This window comes from Phascolarctos cinereus, unplaced genomic scaffold (genome assembly GCF_003287225.1).
Source record: "Phascolarctos cinereus isolate Bilbo 61053 unplaced genomic scaffold, phaCin_HiC Scaffold_4;HRSCAF=312, whole genome shotgun sequence".
In the NCBI taxonomy this organism is placed as follows: Eukaryota; Metazoa; Chordata; class Mammalia; order Diprotodontia; family Phascolarctidae; genus Phascolarctos; species Phascolarctos cinereus.
Genome location: NW_027555847.1, coordinates 38,095,215 through 38,113,243, shown reverse-complemented (window position 1 = coordinate 38,113,243; position 18,029 = coordinate 38,095,215). Strand labels below are relative to the sequence as shown.

The 18,029-nt window shown below is 41.6% G+C and overlaps 1 protein-coding gene and 1 pseudogene across 1 annotated transcript in view; both read left to right on the top strand.

Annotated features, from left to right (window-relative positions):
* Positions 1-18,029, top strand: part of SHQ1 (SHQ1, H/ACA ribonucleoprotein assembly factor) — a 108,136-nt gene that overhangs the window by 89,187 nt on the left and 920 nt on the right. The gene's annotated exons all lie outside the window — the stretch shown is intronic.
* On the top strand, positions 5,685-18,028 carry LOC110222553 (density-regulated protein pseudogene; annotated as a pseudogene).

Below are 18,029 nucleotides of genomic sequence, written 5' to 3'. Positions count from 1 at the left end.
TTACCCCCAACTCCCCTTCCCTCCTGTTTTCCTGTTAAGTGAAATGTATTTTTTGCCCCCAGCTCTGTGTGTGTGTGTTCTTTTCTCATTTTGCCGTTCAGATGAAAGTGAGATTCAAGGGTCTCCAGCTCTCCAAACCCTTCCTCTTTATTTGAATAGTCTTCTACTCATACCACCCAGTTATGTGAGAGAATTTTCTCTTTCCTTCTGCTCCATCTCCCCCCCCACCTCCATTTCTTCACTGTATTCTCTTCGCCTTCCATTCTTCTTAATATCATTAAAAGCAATGCAGAACTGGTTCTAGGACCTCTCTCTTACTTGGCTCCTAGGACTATGATGATATTAGGCTGCAGTTTGCTATAGATTATGTGGAATGTTAGGAATGTTTCAAATCAGAATTGTTATACTAGTATAGTCAATCCTCAACTTTTGTGGGGGTAATGTTCCTAGAAAATGGTGTGAAAATCAAAAACATGAATGCTGGTACATTGAACCTGTGAGAAATAAGAAGTTAAGTTCCTGTGACCATAAAAAATTGTAATCTTTCACTAGAGATTGCTGAAAATGCACTTTTCTGCATATAATTCTTTATAATGAAACATTAATTCTGATAATATGAACTTTTCCTAACATAGTAACCATGAAATAATCCATAAAATGCAGTTCACAAAATAAAATTGGTAACATGCAAAACATTTCTTTTCACTTAGTAATTCCCTAGAATTTTTTGACCTTTTGTGCTAACATCTAAAAAACCCCCAAAACATATTAATTTCAGACAGTATTCATTTTTGATAACACAAAATCTATAGTACCCTAAATACCATGCAGAAGAAAAATTCTTGAAACAAAAACATTTTTTAACCTGAATGTTAGTTTCCACTATGTCAGGTGGCAGTGTGAGGGTATTGTACTCTGTGCTATACTGCTGTAAACCTCTCTATCATGGCTGCCCTCTGAGAAGACTCCAAGATTGGCGAGGTCTCTACATCTCCAATATTCTGTCCTTTACAGCTGGTGGATGGCTTTGGAGATCATGAAGGACACACCAGCTTGAAATAATTCATCAGCAACATCTGCTTGGTGCCCCATTTGAGATCTGTAAGGTTCTTGGATTCTGGGAGCATGACAGAGGCTAATGTTTAACCCTGAGGCTGCAATCAGTAGTGGGATCAGCAGCCTCTGAGATCAGCAGCCTCAATTTCTCTGAGCCAGCCTGTCACTTAAGCCGACGAGAGGCTGCAGACATGCAAAGAATGAAGTTTATCTAACACCTTTATTTTCTCACTAAACTGCCTCACTGACTTTACATGTTGGGCTTAGAGCCCAGAGGACTTGGACTGCTCTTAGAGGGCATAATTGTAGCATAAAACTTAAGTTTTAAAAGCAAATGATGAAAATATGCAACAAATTCACGGGAAGCTTTTTATAGCTTTCTGGGGAACAAGACCAGGGAAGCTCCCAGTAGGGTACCAGCCACTCACAAACTTATGTGCAACATTCCTCTCATTTTTTCTTTACTGTGTGCATAGCTGCGAATGTGCATGGTTGCCACCCCTAAAGTGAAAATGATATTACTAATAAAAGCTTGTGAAATGGCTTGAAGTTGCAGAAGTTAAACGTGCTAATATTCAGTATTGACTGTATATCTGAAATGGCCCATTCTTTGAGTTATGAGCTAGCAATTGGTATGAAATGGAAAATGTTTTTGTTAATGTTGATATATGTTTTTACTCTGCCTCCCCTCTGTTATCCTACTGGATTTTCTTCTTATCTTGTGAATCTCTTTCTGTTTCTCAGGACTGGTATATACAAATGTTGATAATTATGCAGTTGTTAGCCTAGCCCAGTTTTGATAATCCTGCATTCACCCCAACTTGAAATAGCCTTGGATAAGTTTCTGACATTGTCACCACAGTTGGCAACTACAGTATTAAAATAACATATTAAGAATATCCTCTCTTCATTTTGTTTGACCTATAATTCCATGTGTCAAATGTGCATTACTTGTATTAGTGGGAAATTAATGAAAAATGAATGGTAATTTTTTCTTCCTTCACTTAAAAAAACAGTAGAGAGAGCCCATGAAAAGCTTAATCAGAGAAAAGGAGAATTGTGTAGCAATAAAATGAATGGAATTGTTGCCTCCATGAGAACCTTTTACATCTTGGTTTTTTTTTTTTTTGGTTAGGCAGTGGGGTTAAGTGACTTGCCAAGGGTCACACAGCTAGTAACTGTTATATGTCTGAGGCCAGATTTGAACTCAGGTCCTCCTGACTCCAGGGCTGGTGCTCTATCCACTGCGCCACCTGGCTGAGAACCTTTTATATCTTATTAGGATACTCATAATTACTTTAGTTCCTTCACAGGAATCAATAATTATATTTTTATTTTATCTTAATATTCTTTACAGCTTTTTTGGAAAGTTATAGATTGTATTTTCTGACAGGGACTTTTATGAAACATTGCCTAACAGTCCTTCAAAGAACAGTTTGTTTTTGAGCTTGTATTGTTGGCTGTGACATTTCCCCCCTCATTTTATCATGATCTAAAGTTAACTTTCTTCTGTAGGAATTAAATAGCATTTCTCTTTTCCTCTTCATTCTTTTATTCATTTAAACATTTAAGAGCTTTTCCCCTAGGTACATGTTGTAGGCTGACCATTGGCATACATGTAAAAGATTATCTCATGTCTTGGGCAGAGTGGAACAGTTTCCATTTCTGTTCTGTGTACTGGCCCTTCAAAAACATGAAGACCAGTGTAGTATTTTCTGTGTCTTCTTTTCTTGAGGATAAATATCCCCAGCTCCTTTTGTTAAACCTCATAAGCCTGGTCTCAAGGTCCAGCCTGATGACCCATCTCTAGAAGCTTTACAGCTCATCAGTGTCATTCTTTAATTGTGCTGCCCTGACTAATGTGTGGTCTGGCCAGGGCAGAGTTCAGAGTGGCTATCACCTCCCATGTTCTGCCTGACTCTCAGTGTGTCCTAATGGAGCATTCACTTTTTGTGGCTAGTTAAATTGAGCTTGCACAGTCTACCAAAATCCCTGCACACGCGCCTCTCTTTCTCCCCACCCCCCCCAACTGTCTGTCCACACCTTTCCTATCTTCTGCTGTTAAATTTGGTTCATTCTCTAGCATCCCATTCAACTCTTTGTGACTCCTCTACCCAGTTCCTCATCCTCCTGCCTACAATTACAGTCCTTTTAATATTGTGCCTCCCATAGATACAGAGGGACAGAAGAACATTATAAGTAAAGTCTGGGTATTACATGGTCATCTTTTATTTTATATAACACTCAGTTATAGGGGTTAGTAGTTACCTCATAAATAATTTGATGGCAAAGGCAGCTAGGTGGTACAGTGGATAGAGCTTCGGCCTTAGAGTCAGGAGGACATGAGTTCAAATCTGACCTCAGACACTTACCACTTACTAGTTCTGTGACCCCTGGGCAAGTCATTTAACCCTGATCGCCTCACCAAAATAATAATAATCATAATAATTTGATGGCAATGTGATAGCATTTCTTATGTGTGTATGCATCTTATGTGTGTGAGCTATGTCCTGAGCATGGGAGGTGATGCTCCTCTGAGCCCTGCCCTGGCCAGATAACATATTCAGTTCTGGGCTTCAGAATTTAGGAATGACATTAAGAAGCTGGGGAGTTTCTAGAGAGCATGACCATGACCAGGTTATTGCGGGTCTTTAAGCCATGCCATATGAGGATGTAACAGAAGGAGCTGGAGATGCTTAGCCTGGAGAAAAGAAGATCTAGGGAAAATGTACCTGTTTAGATGTGTTTGAAGTGCTGGCATGTAGAAGAATGGTTCTGCTTTGTTCAAAAGGACCAAACTCAAAGTAGTGGGAAAAGTTGCCGAGGAGTATATTTGGCTTGAGAATAACAAAATATGCCAAACAGTTAGATCTTTCCAAAAGGACTGTCTGGAGAGAGAGAGGATGAGCTCCTCCTCACCCCAGCAGTCTTCACACGAAGGCTGGATGACTGATCGAGGGTTGGCTCCATCAGTGGTTGCATGGGAGGTGCTTTTTTCCTTTAAGATTAATAGTTTATTTTTCAGTCAGAACACTTTCCCTTCATCCAGCACTATAGGATTTTTAATGTCACTTTGACCTTAGGTGAAACACTAATCCTTGAGTTTTTGCTGGGAGTGAGAGTGGTTATGTTCAGTTTTTTAGGACCTTGATTAATTGAAGTGTAGAGAAAATGGAATTGTTTGAAGGTGAAATAAGTGAGTTAGAAATAGAAATCAAGTATCTTAATTTCCTGTCTGCTCTTTAAATCCTCCCAGGTTTAGAAAAACACCCAACACCTTTGTCTGAATGTCTTCTAAAACCATGTCTACACAAGGCTACTCAATTTAGTACATTCATTCTTTTGCGTGAAGTACCACAAGTATTTTCAGGTGCCATTTTTTGGTGGGTGGACACTTCTACACACCCGACGTTCTTTTCCCATGCCACTGCCCGCTGGTCTGGGTAAAGAATCAGTGAAGAGTTTCTGCTCATATGGTTAAATGTGCAAGCACTAGACGCTCACTGGTAGTCAGTCACTTCTGTATACAAACACATCAGGTTGGAAATGCAGAGAGAGCTACGTTGAAAGAAAACAAACCAGCCAATACAAGAAGAAGGCATAGTCCAGGCAGTTTGTTGTCCTAATACGGATTTCCCATTGCGGTGACTATCTGAACAGCCACCAAGTAAAACTGGTTTTGAGTTGCTTCCACTTCTTCTAACTAATTTCTTTCAGCTGGTGTGGGTGGAGCACTACAGTTTAAAGAGCACTGAATTTGGAGCCAGGGGTCCTGCATTTGGATTTCTGCCCTTTCATGAACTTTCTCTCTGTGAATTTGGACAAGTCATTTAATCTTTCAGGGCCTAATTTTTCTCACTTGTGAAATGAGCAGGTTGGATTAGATGGACCTGTGTGGTCTCTGACCCTTTGTTGTAGCAAAGATGCTTGTACGGGTTGGATTCGCTTGTTTGTGTTGTCCCTTTCAGCTCTCATTCTGTGATTCTTGATCACACATACAGTGTAGGTTCCTCCAAATTTGGTGTTTCAAAAAGTAGTTGATGTTTCATCACATTCATGAAGGTGTATGGTTTCCCTGTCATTCATTTCTACCTACTCTTTCAATCCATTTATTCAAATGACTAGTAGTTTAAATGCAGTATGGTGTGATTCCTCAGTTTTTGTGCTTTAGAGTTATTAGGTCTTCATGATTTGGCTACTTTTTTAAATCTTCTGTTCTTTGATGGATGCATGATCTCTTGGTTTGTTAAGTTAATTCTCTCCACTGGTTCAAACAGTGACCCATATGTGCCTCCTTATCCTGTGCCATTCCTTCCAGGTTAGTGATGTTTGAAAGATAACATAACATGAGGAGTGTACCACAGAGTTTGAGAGGGGCAAGTGTCCTCATTTTCAAAAAAGGGAGGCGAGGAATGATATCTGTAAATTCTGAGACATGAAACTCGATTTCATTTCTGGACAAAATTCTGCAATATACTGTTAAATAAATAAATATAATATATGGTTAGTGGACATCATGAAAAGGAAGACATGCCCACAACGATGGCTTCATTCAAAAGTGTTGGCTGGTCTCCTTCCTAAAAGGGCTCTTAGAAGACCCTCCATCTGCCAGATTATTAGGGGATGACATGTCCCTTTTCAAACAGAAAGAAAGAGCTCTTCCCTGCTTCTGCCTTCCTGTGACAAACCGTGGGCCACTGGAGGCCTCCTGGGATGCACTGACAAACACAGACTTTCCCGAGTCTATTGCCCCGACTGCAAGGGAGACCTGAAAAGCAATACCAAGCTAGACCCAGGTTACCCGCTTCGAGTCCTTTACTGTGGAGTCTGTTCATTACCAACAGAATGCTGTGAATATATGCCAGATGTTGCTAAATGAATTTTCCAAATAAATTTGCAAAACTCACTGTAGAAAATTTACCTAAACAAGAACCTGGAATTGGGGAAGGCCCAGGAACAGCAGGAAAAGAGGAGAAGACGAAAAAGCAAAAAAGAGGTGAAAGGGGTCAAACAAAACAAAAAAAGAAGACAGTTCCGGAAAAGGTTACGATAGTGAAGATTCCTAGAGCAAAGAAGAAATATGTAACAAGAGTGTGTGGCCTTGCAACTTTCGAGATTGACCTTAAAGAAGCACAAAGCTGGGGGGGGGGGGAGGATCTAAGATGGCGGAGTAAAAGCAGTGGCTTGCTTGAGCTGTCCCCCAAACCCTTCCAAATACCTATAAAAATGGCTTAAACAAATTCTAAAGCAGCAGAACCACAAAAAGACAGAGTGAAACAAATTTACAGCCCGAGAGAGCCTGGATGGTTGATTGGAAAGGTCTATCACGCTGGGCGGGGAGAGGAGCGCAATTTGGCGTGGGCGCACAGGCTTCAGCAAAGCTGGAGCAGGCCTCAGAGGACTGAATCGCAGGCAGTTGTGGTGGTTTCCAGACTTCTCAACCCATGAACAACAAAGACAACTTAGAGGGTCAGTGGGAAAAGTCTGTGTTTGTGGTGAGAGAGAGAAGCAGGTGGTCCAAGCCCCAGTCCCCAAGTTTGGCCTCGGGGTGGTGGCTGCTTCCTAAGCTTCTGGCCCACAGACTGAGGGGGAATCCAGTGGCTGATCAGAGGGGGATTGCAGGGATCTTTGTCTGTTCTTGGATCTGGGTCACAGTTCTGGGTGGAAGTCCTGGGGTGAGGAGGAGCGCTGGCATGGTGGAGCTTGTCATGGTGGTAGAAAGTAAAGCCTCCTCACAGTTCCAAGACAGAAAAAAGGGCTTGCACAGGCCCATGATCATAGCACCCTGGAAGAATTGAAAATGTACAAGGCTCTAGAAGTATCTCTGAAAATAGCTGCACAAAAGCCCTGAAGCTTGGTACAGTACCTTTTCCACACTGGAAACAGATTGCTACCTTAACAAGGAGTTTGTAACTCAAGTAGTTGGCTGGGATCATGAGCAAGCAGTGCAAAAAGAGTCAGACTATATTACCTTACTTTGATGACAAAGAAGATCAAAACATACAACCAGAAGAAGACAACAAAGCCAAAGCTCCTACATCCAAGCCTCCAAGAAAAATATGAATCGGTCCCAGGCCATGGAAGAGCTCAAAAAGAATTTTGAGAAGCAAGTAAGAGAAGTAGAGGAAAAACTGAGAGTGATGCTAAAGGAGACCCAAAAAAATACTGAAGAAAATAACACCTTAAAAAATAGCCTTACCCAAATGGCAAAAGAGGTCCAAAAAGCCAATGAGAAGAATGACCTAGAAAGCAAAACTGGCTAAATGGAAAAGGAAGTCCAGAAGCTTGCTGAAAAAAATACTTCCTTAAAAATTGCAGTGGAGCAGTTGGAAGCTAGTGACTTTATGAGAAATCAAGACACGGTAAAACAAATCCAAAAGAATGAAAAAATAGAAGAGAATGTGAAATATCTCATTGGAAAAACAACTGACTTGGAAAATAGATCCGGGAGAGATAATTTAAAAATTATTGGACTACCTGAAAGCCATGATCAAAAAAAGGGCCTAGACATCATCTTTCAAGGAATTCTCAAGGAAAACTGCCCTGATATTTTAGAATCAGAGGGCAAAATAGAAATTGAAAGAAGCACAAAGGTTTTTTGTTCAGAAATTCTCCTGTGGTGCTTCATTTACAAGGGAGGATGAAATCATCATTTAGAGAGACTTTACAGATGACATTTTTGATGTAATTCAGGAGAAGTGGCCAGAGGTGGACGATGACAGCATTGAGGATCTTAGAGAAGTAAAGAAGTGATTTTAAAAATTTGTCTGTATGTAATGACCTGAAGTTATAGTTGATATAGCCAAAGGGAGGGAGGCTTTTAAAAATATATATATTTATCCTACAGTAAAACTGTAGACTACCCTTATTCTTGGCATTTCACTGTTCTGTACAAGGCTGCTTGTGTTTTTTCATTTGTTTTATTTTTTAAATTGCCGAAGTCCAATAAACTGGGGAAATCCATCATGCTTATGCATGAAATAGAGATTTAGTTAAATTAAAAAAAATTTGGTCATATGGTTAAAAAAAATAAAACAGAAAGAAAGGTTTCAGCATAAAAAGAAGGAAAATTGATTGATGACCTGTGTTTGGAGGTTAAGGGTAGAAGAATGTCACACAGAGGAGGAAAGAATAAAGGAAGATCAGTAAACACCTAGATCCAAGAAACAAATTTGAGTCACTTCCTGGAAAGGGAGGAAGCTGATACTTGAGGAGGAAGCAACTGCCTGCCATTCAAGGAATGATAAAGATCTCTACCTAGGTCAGCTACTGAGGCTCAGAGAAAGAAGAGGAAAGGAGGGGTGGTGGGTGACCCCGAAACTGGAGAGGTTTTGTTGACTCTCACTTGGTTTTGTATGGCAAGTTTTTTGCAGATTCATTTTATTCCCATACTACTTTTGCCCACATTGTTACAGTATTTATTGTTATCTTTGGTCACCCTGCTCCCTAACGTTTTGCAGCTGAGCATAAATGATGAACCAATACTGTCCTTGGCTTTCATCCTCTCTCCTGGGTGAGGCAGTTTCTGAGCTCTTTGGCCTCCTGTTAATGGTGATTTTTTTGTTCATATCCTTTAAATTGCTCTGAGAAATGGTAGTAGCTGGAGGCAGTGTCGTCATTTTTTTATACATCTTATTTTTCATTGTCAGCAATTTATTAAAATAGGGCAGGTTAGAGCTTTTGTAATTACACAGTGTGGTCTTTTTATCTTCATCCTAATTTGATGTTAATTTTGACCTTTGCCCTAACCAGTTGATGTTCTGACTGTGTACCAATAGCTGGTTCTAATATAGCTCCCAGGTCAGCAGCCAGTTGTTTACTGTTAGGATATAATCAATTGTATTTTTTAAAATGATTCTGTTGTCTTTAAGAAAATATTCATGGGAGGCAGCCATGGGGCTTCTGAAGAATCTGTAGCCCATTGGAACGGAGCATTTCTCAGTTCCAGACTCTATTTCCTACCATGGCTTTTCTTGTCCACCCCATGCCCATCTTTGAAGTGACAGCGAAGGTCACTGAGTATCAGCGTGTGTGTTGACTTGGAGTACCTTGTTAAGTTCTTCATAGGATTGGCACTGTGCTAAATGCTCTTATCTTATTTGATCCCCACAACAATCCTGGAAGTAGGGGCTGTTATGGTCCCCATTTTGCAGATGAGGAAATGGAGGCCAACAGAGGTTCAGTGCCTTCAGTGTCTGAGGTGGGATTTGAACTCGGGTCCTGATTCCAGGTCTGACACTCTGTGCCCTATGGCGCTGTCAGCTGCCTGCGGCAGATATTGACATAATCTGCAGCTGTGTTCAGTGTTTCACCTGCCTGTGCTTATCAGGGTCACAGCCTAGTGTTCCATGAACTGAGGTTTCTTGTTTCGTTTGGGCTCATCATGAAACCAGCTCCTTTATTAGGAGACCTGGTAAACCATCCTATTTGGTTGCAACTTCTTTATTTCTTCTGTTTGCATTAAAATTGAGACTGCTCATATGTACGTGGTTTAATTTTTCCAGTCGTGTATGGGCTTGTTAGTTATTGAGCAAAGATCTCACATTTGAAATGTGACTACCTAAACTAATTTATCTAGAGAATATCAAGTTGGTGAGATTTCTGGTACCTGCTACTCTCTTTTTCATCACTTTGGATGCAAAAGGGTGGTCCCAGACACGTCTTAGGCCCACTTGGTGTGTTTATCTGTTGCATCAGACCCCGTAGCCAGAGGATCAGTACTGAGCAGCCCGCCTGCTGGCAGTGAACCTTGCTTCCTGAGCAGGGCTGGGCCTTCCTTATCAGGACCATCCCAGGAAGTTTCACAGGCTGGTAGGCCCTGCAGGAGTTGGTACTTGCTGACATAGCCTTCTGTAGCTAGGGGTCTGCTGAAGCCCACTCATATCAGCTTGTGGAACCAGACTCTGAAATGTTCAGTATGGTCATTTACACCTCAGAAATTGGCCAGTGCTGCAGGTCAGGGCTGGATTTATGGTTTTGTTGGTGGTCTGAGCTTAAGAAAGTGATGGATAGAAGGTTAATATTGCAGATGAAACTGAAAAGTGTGTCGTGCATGGGTTCTCTGCCCCCTACCCCCACCCCCCCAAGAGCTGGTTGTTAAACGCTTACAAGTGTACTCCCTGTCTAAAACCTCGTGCCACATTGGGGCATGAGAATAGAAGGTTGTCTTCTGGGTTCTTAGCAGCCAGGTTTAAGAGCCTTGACTTCTCTGGAGACGTTGTCCATGTTTCCTAAGTCGTGTACCTTCATCAGACCTGCTGCTGCTCCGCTTCTCTCCACTTGGAGCACTTCCCACTGGATTGTGTCTCCGGAAGTGTTGCCTTTAGACCCTGTGGACATTCATCCGTTCAGCTTTGGAACTTTTGCCCTGGGAATGAGGGAGCTGTCTTCTTTAGTGAATGCTGTAGCACATTCCTTAAAGAAATCTCGTGTAGTGGTCATGGAATACATATGCCGTTTGTCAGCTGTCCTGTTTTGCATATCATGGGCTGATTGCTGATAGTGGGAGTTTGTAGAGAATCCTGCCTCACCTCCTCAGTATGAAGCTTGTTACTGTTATTAGTACGACTGTTTTTGGAATGAATTCTTTTTCTATATGCAATGATACATTTTTCTGAAATAGGCCCTGTTGGTGGCTGAGTAAACAGCAAATGCTTAGTGCATGCTGGTCAGGTGAAAGATCCCGCCATGACATCTTTTGCTTCTTATCAGAAAAAGTATCCAGTCGCCTGAGCCCCAGCCAGTGCCCTGCTTTGACGGCAGCCCTCGGAGAGCAACACGTGCGTAAGGGGTTGAATGAGCTTTGATTGCAGCTTCTGCTCGCGTTTGACTTTGCTCGTCCTTCCAGCATCAGAGAGAAAGTGTAGGTATGTGTGGAATTGTCGGTGAAGTCTTAGATGAGGCATTTTCAATAGAAAAATTAAAAAGTGATCAGTGTGTCATCGCGCATTAAAAAAACACAAAACAAAACTTGGGTCTCCCCATCTTTTTCCACCAGGCTGAAAGTGCAGGGGCCACTCATGTTCTTGGCGGGGGTGGGGGTGGTAGTGGCACCATATTGATGTTAAACCTAGTGCAGACCAGTTGGCACAGCCCACCGACTGGCTCAGAATTTCCGTGCTCAAGAGACCCAGCAGCCTCAGCCTCCCTTGTGGTTGGGATGCAGGCATGCACCACTGTGACCGGCTTCATTATGCATTGAAAAAGAAAAACCTCACATGCCATTCAGATACATCTGTATAGCGCTGTAGGCTTTGCAAAGCACTCAGCTGAGTTCTGCGCACAGCACAACACGGTTTTCCTAAAGATACTTTAAGCTAACTGGGGCAGGTTGAACAGTATGTTTCAGTCCTGTATGACAGTTTCAGGAATGTACACTCATTACTTTTTCTACTTCATGCTTAATAAACATAATTCTACCCCCCCCACCTCTGTGTTATGAATAACCCCAGGAAATAGAGTATAAAGGTCTTTAAAGATCACTGAGCAGAGAAGAAGCACTTCACACTTTGGCCTTGTAGGAGCCACGCATTGCATTATCAGTGGCTGCTCCTGTGTCACTGGGTCTGCCTTGCAGGTTAGCCACTTTTGGCAGAGGAAATGAAACCTCGTCAGTTATTGCAGGATTTATAGTAGACCTGCTGTTGCAGGAAGTGGTGAAAAGTTGATTGATGGTCTGAGGCAAAACTCTCAAGTAAGAAACAGGATGCATGCTTTCTATTTTTACCCAGTTTTCTTTTCCTGCATTTCTTTGTTTCGTTTGCACTATGGTTTGGCTGTTTATCAATAAATAAATCTGTGGTCCAATTTTCTTATAAACTACACACCAAATTTAAAACAATGGCAATAAATGGATATCAACACAGCCCTGTTAAGGGTGTGCTGCAGAAGCTAGATCCGTATGGTTTGTGGTGGTTGGTTTTTTTAACCTCTCACAGAATATTCACAAAGTATAATTGGGGGCTATGTTGTCATACCCTAAAACGGTGATACCTCAAATATAGCCATAATCCCATCAGCATCTCATTTTGACAGACATTTTTAACTGCCTGCCATGAGAAAGGCATTGCATGAGTCAAGGTGAATACAAAGATAATGTGGCACAGACCCTGCTGTAAAATCGGGGAATGGTTAAACAGAGCAGCCAGGGGTGGACCCTTAGTGGAGAATGTTGGACTTGAAGTCGGGGTGACCTGAGGTTGAATCCTGCCCCAATATCTGTCAGCTGTGCATGGCCCTGGATCATCATGTCTCCTCTCTCAGCCTCAGTTTCCTCATCTGTGAAGTGTGGATAATAATAGTACCTTCTTCTCAGGGTTTTTGTGAGGATCAAACAAAGTAAGTCCTCCCCCCCCCCCCGCTCTAGTCTGAGGTTTGTTCGCTCTACAGTTCCTTGGTGGTCTCATCAGTTCCCATGAGTTCAGTCTTATTGCTATGCAGAAGACTCCCATGTCTCTATCTCCAGCTCTCATCTCTTTCCTGAACATTACCAGCATTACCTACATTACCAACACTTAAGTGGCCCATATGCATTTCAAAATCAACATTTTCAAAGTAGAACTCATTTTGTTTTCTCCTAAACCTGTCCTCCATCAAATTTCCCCCATTTCTGTGGCAGGCACCACTGTCTTTCCAGTTAGCCAGGTTTACAAGTTGTTCTCAATTCTCTCTCCTATCGTGTCCTCTCCTTCCTGTCCTCTCTCCTCCTTCCTCCTCTCTCCCGTGTCTCTCCTCCCCAATATCCAGTGAGCTGCTAAGTCTTGTCAGTCCAGGTTCACTAGTCCTTAAACCTTGACTCTCAGCAGTAGTCTCTTAATTAGTCTCCTTGCTTCCAGTATTTGCGTAAACCATTCTCCACCCAGCTGACAAAGTGATGTTCTTCAGATTCAGATCTGACCATGTCATCCCTCTCTCTGCTCAGAAATTTTCATTGGTTCCCTGTTGCCTTTATGATAAAAACACAAAATCTTTAGCTAAGCCTTTCAGTCCCTTCATAATATGATTCCCAGATGTCTTTGCAGGATTATTCCATATTATTCCCCTTCACTTTCTCTTTCAGTCAGAATAAGTCAGCTACTTGGTTCATTTCATCTCCTGCCTTTGTGATCTTTATAATAGTGTTGGAGAGATTGTGGAAAGACAGGCATGCTAAGCCACTGTTGGTGGGACTTTAAATTGGTCCAGCTATTTTGGAAAGCTATTTGGAATTATGGTTAGAAAGTAACACAAGCTATACCTTTTGACCTAGAAATCCTCTATCAAGGCATGTACCCCAATGAGGTAAAAGGTAGAAAGGTCTGATACTCAACAGAGTGTGGTAGCACTTTTTTTTTTTTGGTAGTAGTAAAGACCTGGAAACAAACTGGCTGTCCATTAGTTGAAGAGTTTCTGAGACATTGGGATGGTAGTACCTGAGTTATTACTGCTTAGCAAGAAGTGACAAATATAAAGAATCCCAAAACGTGTGGAAGATTTAGATGGTACAAAGTGAAGCAAGAACCAGGAAAATTGTGGACATATTTTCTACAACCTTGTAAATGAAAAAAAAAAAAGCAACAGAAACTTTAATCTGTGAATATAATGGCCAGACTTTGCCCCTGAGCAGACATGCCCTTCTCTGCAGAGGTGGCAGGTGATGCCTTGATTGATGTGTTTCTTAAACTGCTTTTCTCTCCCATTTTATTTTTACTGTATTTTCCCCTCTTTTATTCTTTGTTATAAGGGATGGTTCTTTGAATGGGAAAGGGAAGAGTGATATATTGGGGGACTGAACCAAACTACAAAGCCAGCAGTCCACCATGGAATTCCCTCTCGCTTCCCTGGTCCTTCTCAGACTCCTCAGCTGCATCCCTGATCCAGCTCAGCCAGCACCAACAGCAGGGTTCGGCTGACCCTTCTCTCCCCAGGCTCTTCTGCCTGAAATGAGTTGATGTGGCTCTTTTTTCTTGTCTTTGTATTCCCAGTGCCCAGAACAGTGCCTTTCACGCATTAGGTGTCTCATAAATGTTTATTAAATTGAATGGAATGATTTGAATTGCTGGGGTGGCTGCAAATGTAGGTGTCAAATGCTGTAAACAGGTTCAGGAGAATGAGGACAGAGATGGGTATCTTGAATTCAGCCACAAGGAGACCATTAGTGACCTCCAAGAGAATTCTTTTCCATGAAGTGATGGTAACATGAGCCAGATTGGGAGGAGCGGAAATAGTAGAAGAGCCTTCTCTTTGTAGAAGTTTGGCTGTGAAAGGAGAGAGAGAGCAAGAAGATGTGATAGTTGGAGGATGTAACAAGTCTGGGGAAGAAAGTGTCTGGTGGTTTTCATCCTCACGGGGGGGGACTTGAGGTTGGCGATTCAGCCTGTGAATGAAAGGAGATATATGGTGGAGAAAGGTCAGAGGGGAGACAAGAGGGGTTAGACCTGAAGGTGCAAGTGGAGAGAATGAGTGTAAGGCCTTTTTAAAAATGGGTCACAAGGCAGAGGTTACACAGCTCACTACTTAAGGACAATGCTCTAAATGAATTTTTAAAAAACATGGCATTCATTATAGCTCACATTAGTTGTCGTGTCCCGTCTTTCCTCAGTGAACTTATTGTCATTAGGCAAAGGTCCTTATGTTCCTAATGTCAGTCAGCCAATAAACATTTATTAAATGCCTGCTATGTGCCAGATGCCATGCTAAGTGCTGGGTGTATGCTCATGGCAAGACAAAGATAATGATAACTGGGGGGGGGGGTTGGTTTTTTAATATTCGGTGTGTATACTTTGTCTGATCCCTTGGGGCTATTCCGACTCTGTCATTACAAGATTTAGTTAGGATGTTCATTAGTTAATGATGTTATTTATTTTGCACGTATATTTCTTGATATGAAAGTTGCCTAGTCTTTGTGAGTGTTACAATGAATAAAGAAAACACTGACTGTTTTAAAGAAGGTGCTTTCTGAGGTGAGTCCATTAAAAGAGCACAGCATGGGCTCCATAAAGAATGGCAGCTTTAAAACCAACTTTTAACGGTTTTATCAATGACTGAGAAAACCAAATGCACTTCGTGGTGTTGCTTTTTTGGAGGGGATGGCTTCCTGTTCTTTAGATGTCATTACTAAGTGATCTGTCTAGGGAAATGGAATCCAAATGAACCTTACTTTTATTCCTTAGGCAATGGACTTCTATAGCAGTAATACTCTAAATGTTTATAAAGTGCCTTTTTCTAAGCACCATTTCTAAGGGGTTTGGAATGCATCCTGTGTATGTCTCTAGCTGCAATCTCAACATCTGACTGAACTGGGGAGGTTAGGTGGTTGTCACCCTCATTTTACAAATGTGGGATAATGAGGCAGAACAGTGAGTTGATTTTCCTGGAGGTCTCACAGCTTGTGAGCAACATAAATAGAAATAAAACCAGGTTCCTGATTCAAAGCCTGCCGCTTTTATCTCTCTGTAGTATAGTATCTTCTGCCCATGTTATGTTATATTGTGGAGCAGTCCCTTTACACGTTTTCTCAAGGAGCATAGAAGGTTCCATCAGCTGCTACTACAGGAGTACGTGGGGAAGCTACGTCCTGCTCTGTCTTTTTTGGGGTCCAGGAGCTTTGGGTTGACACCACGTTTGTGGTTGTCACTTCTCTAGTTTATCTGGTAAGGCAATCCAGGGTCTGGGAACCAAGGTTAGAGGTGAATGATTTGGGAATTTTGGAGGTGTTAGTTGAGAAAAGGAAATCGGAGTACAGAGTATTTGAAAGTAAGAAGTAATTAAGATAAGTACCTTGCTGTAACTTGGGACTCTTAACTAAAATGGGAAGGGTCCATCTTTCTGTCTGGTATGTAAAAGAACTGAATTTTTGTTAAATCAGATTTGATTTTAAAAGAATATTTGCATATAAATTAAAACTCATGTGGTTTTGTTTTATGCTTGGTTCAACTGCCCCAGTAAAGTTTCTCTGCTGCGGATGATAATTGGGAGTAAATCTTAGCTGATAAAATTCAAACAAGGCAGCTGACAAAGTGAATGTGATGATGTGGATCCACCATGGCATTATGGAAAAAAATTCTGGTCCAGAATTCAGGAGAAACCTGGATTTAAATCTGTGAACATGGACAAGTCAACGTCTCAGCCTCCATCTCCTCATCTTTAAGAAATGTGTATTACCTAGCTCATAAGATGGTTGCAAGGGAGAAATAAAGTAACATATGCAAAGCATCAGGAAACTTTAAAGCACCACATAAATGTCTCTGCTTCCTCCTGCTGCCTCCCATGCTAGTATACATTGTGTAGTAGGCTCAGTGGCAGTATAAGGAGTGACTGTGGCTAACTAGACATCTGTGTGCATGCCGTTGAACTTTACAGGACTGACGTGGAAGCCACTACTGCCCTCTGCTCCCTGACCTCTGCCAGTTGTCACCACGTAGCAGTTTGCTTCCACCAGACATCTCTTCACACTGATTAACATATGCTCAGCTTGTTTATTCTGTATCAGGGGTTCTTAATTTGAAACTCATTAACTTTTTTTTAAAACATTGATAACTGTTTCAGTATAATTGGTTTCCTTTGTAATCATAATCTGTTTTATGCATTTATAAAGGTTATTTTGAGAAGGGATCTGTAGGCCTCATCAAAAGCTGGGGGTGGTGGTGGAGACGGTGGTTCATACACTAAAAGTTAAGAACTCTCCCCTAATCTGTGCATCCATTTTACCCCAGCAGGCTCCCTACTTCCTGATACCCCTTAAATCTCCTTGCAGACATGCCATTTTGATGAGTAATTCCCCTGTTTAGCTGTGACTTCTAGGGTGCAGGTAGCAGTGGTCCATCTCTCAGCCTCCCTGCAGGGCCTGCAGAAGAGCTGTATGCAGTCAGGCATTTTGTCTTTTATAACGAATTGAAGCCCATGTTGTAAGAGGAGTGCAGTAAAAATGGACTTAAAAGTTTTTTTAATAGTTCAGGAATGAAAGATTTTGTGTGTTCTTATGAAGTCAAAACTCGGTGCCTTCAGTCAGTCCTCCTTGTGAATATTACAGTGCTCATTTCAGACATTTACACTGACTCTTTTCTCAAGGTTTCCATTTCCTACTTCTTGGGCTGTTTGTAGTCTACGCTTCAGTTAGGACTATTATTAGTAATAGAAGATGGAAGCTGGGCCCTGAGGTCTTGTAAAATGAGTTATGTATGTAGTCTAGATCTCCACTGGTCTTCTGTGCCATGGTTTTAAATGTAACTGGTGCCACGTACAACTTTGGGTGTGTGGATGCCATCCTGTTAAATAAACCAAGTTAGTTCTGTAACTACACTTTAAAAAATGCTTTCTACGCTTTTGAATTGTTGGGCCCTTTCAGAAATGGGTAATTCACTCCAACTGATCTCACAGTCTTCTTGCTCTGTGCCAAACCTACCTCTTCTGTTTCCTGGGCTCTCTGGAAATTCTTGCACTCTAGCACAGGGTTGACTTGGCCTATGAGAATATTGGTCCCGCCATTGACACTTTTACTGTGGCTGGTTCACACCATTATAAATTTGACCCACCTTCTGACCTGCATAACATTACAATTTACCCAACAACTGAACTCTGTTGTAGAAATATTAGCACATGACTGTATCTGCCTTTTCACAAATGAAGATGAACCTGCGTACTCTAACCCTCAATGCGCACTTTGACCCCATTTTGCCTTCTAGCCATGGATGTGTTATGCGTTTGTATGCCTCTCCCCATCTCCCAGCTGTGGAGCATCCGTTTGCTGAAGCCACTGCCTGTAGTTTTTCTGTGAAAGATGGGGACGAGATTTTCGTCAGGAGTGGGGAGGATGCTGTTCTTTGTGTTGACATTTTGCATATTTTTAAAAAGTTCCGTCTTAATAATGAATTTATTCAGTGTTTATAACTTAAGTGATTCAGAGGAGGAGCCACTTCGAAATGTGTAAGCCATGATTGTCACCCAAGGAAAAAAAGCACTTTTTGTGGGGTTGTCTAATATATCTTTAATTTTGT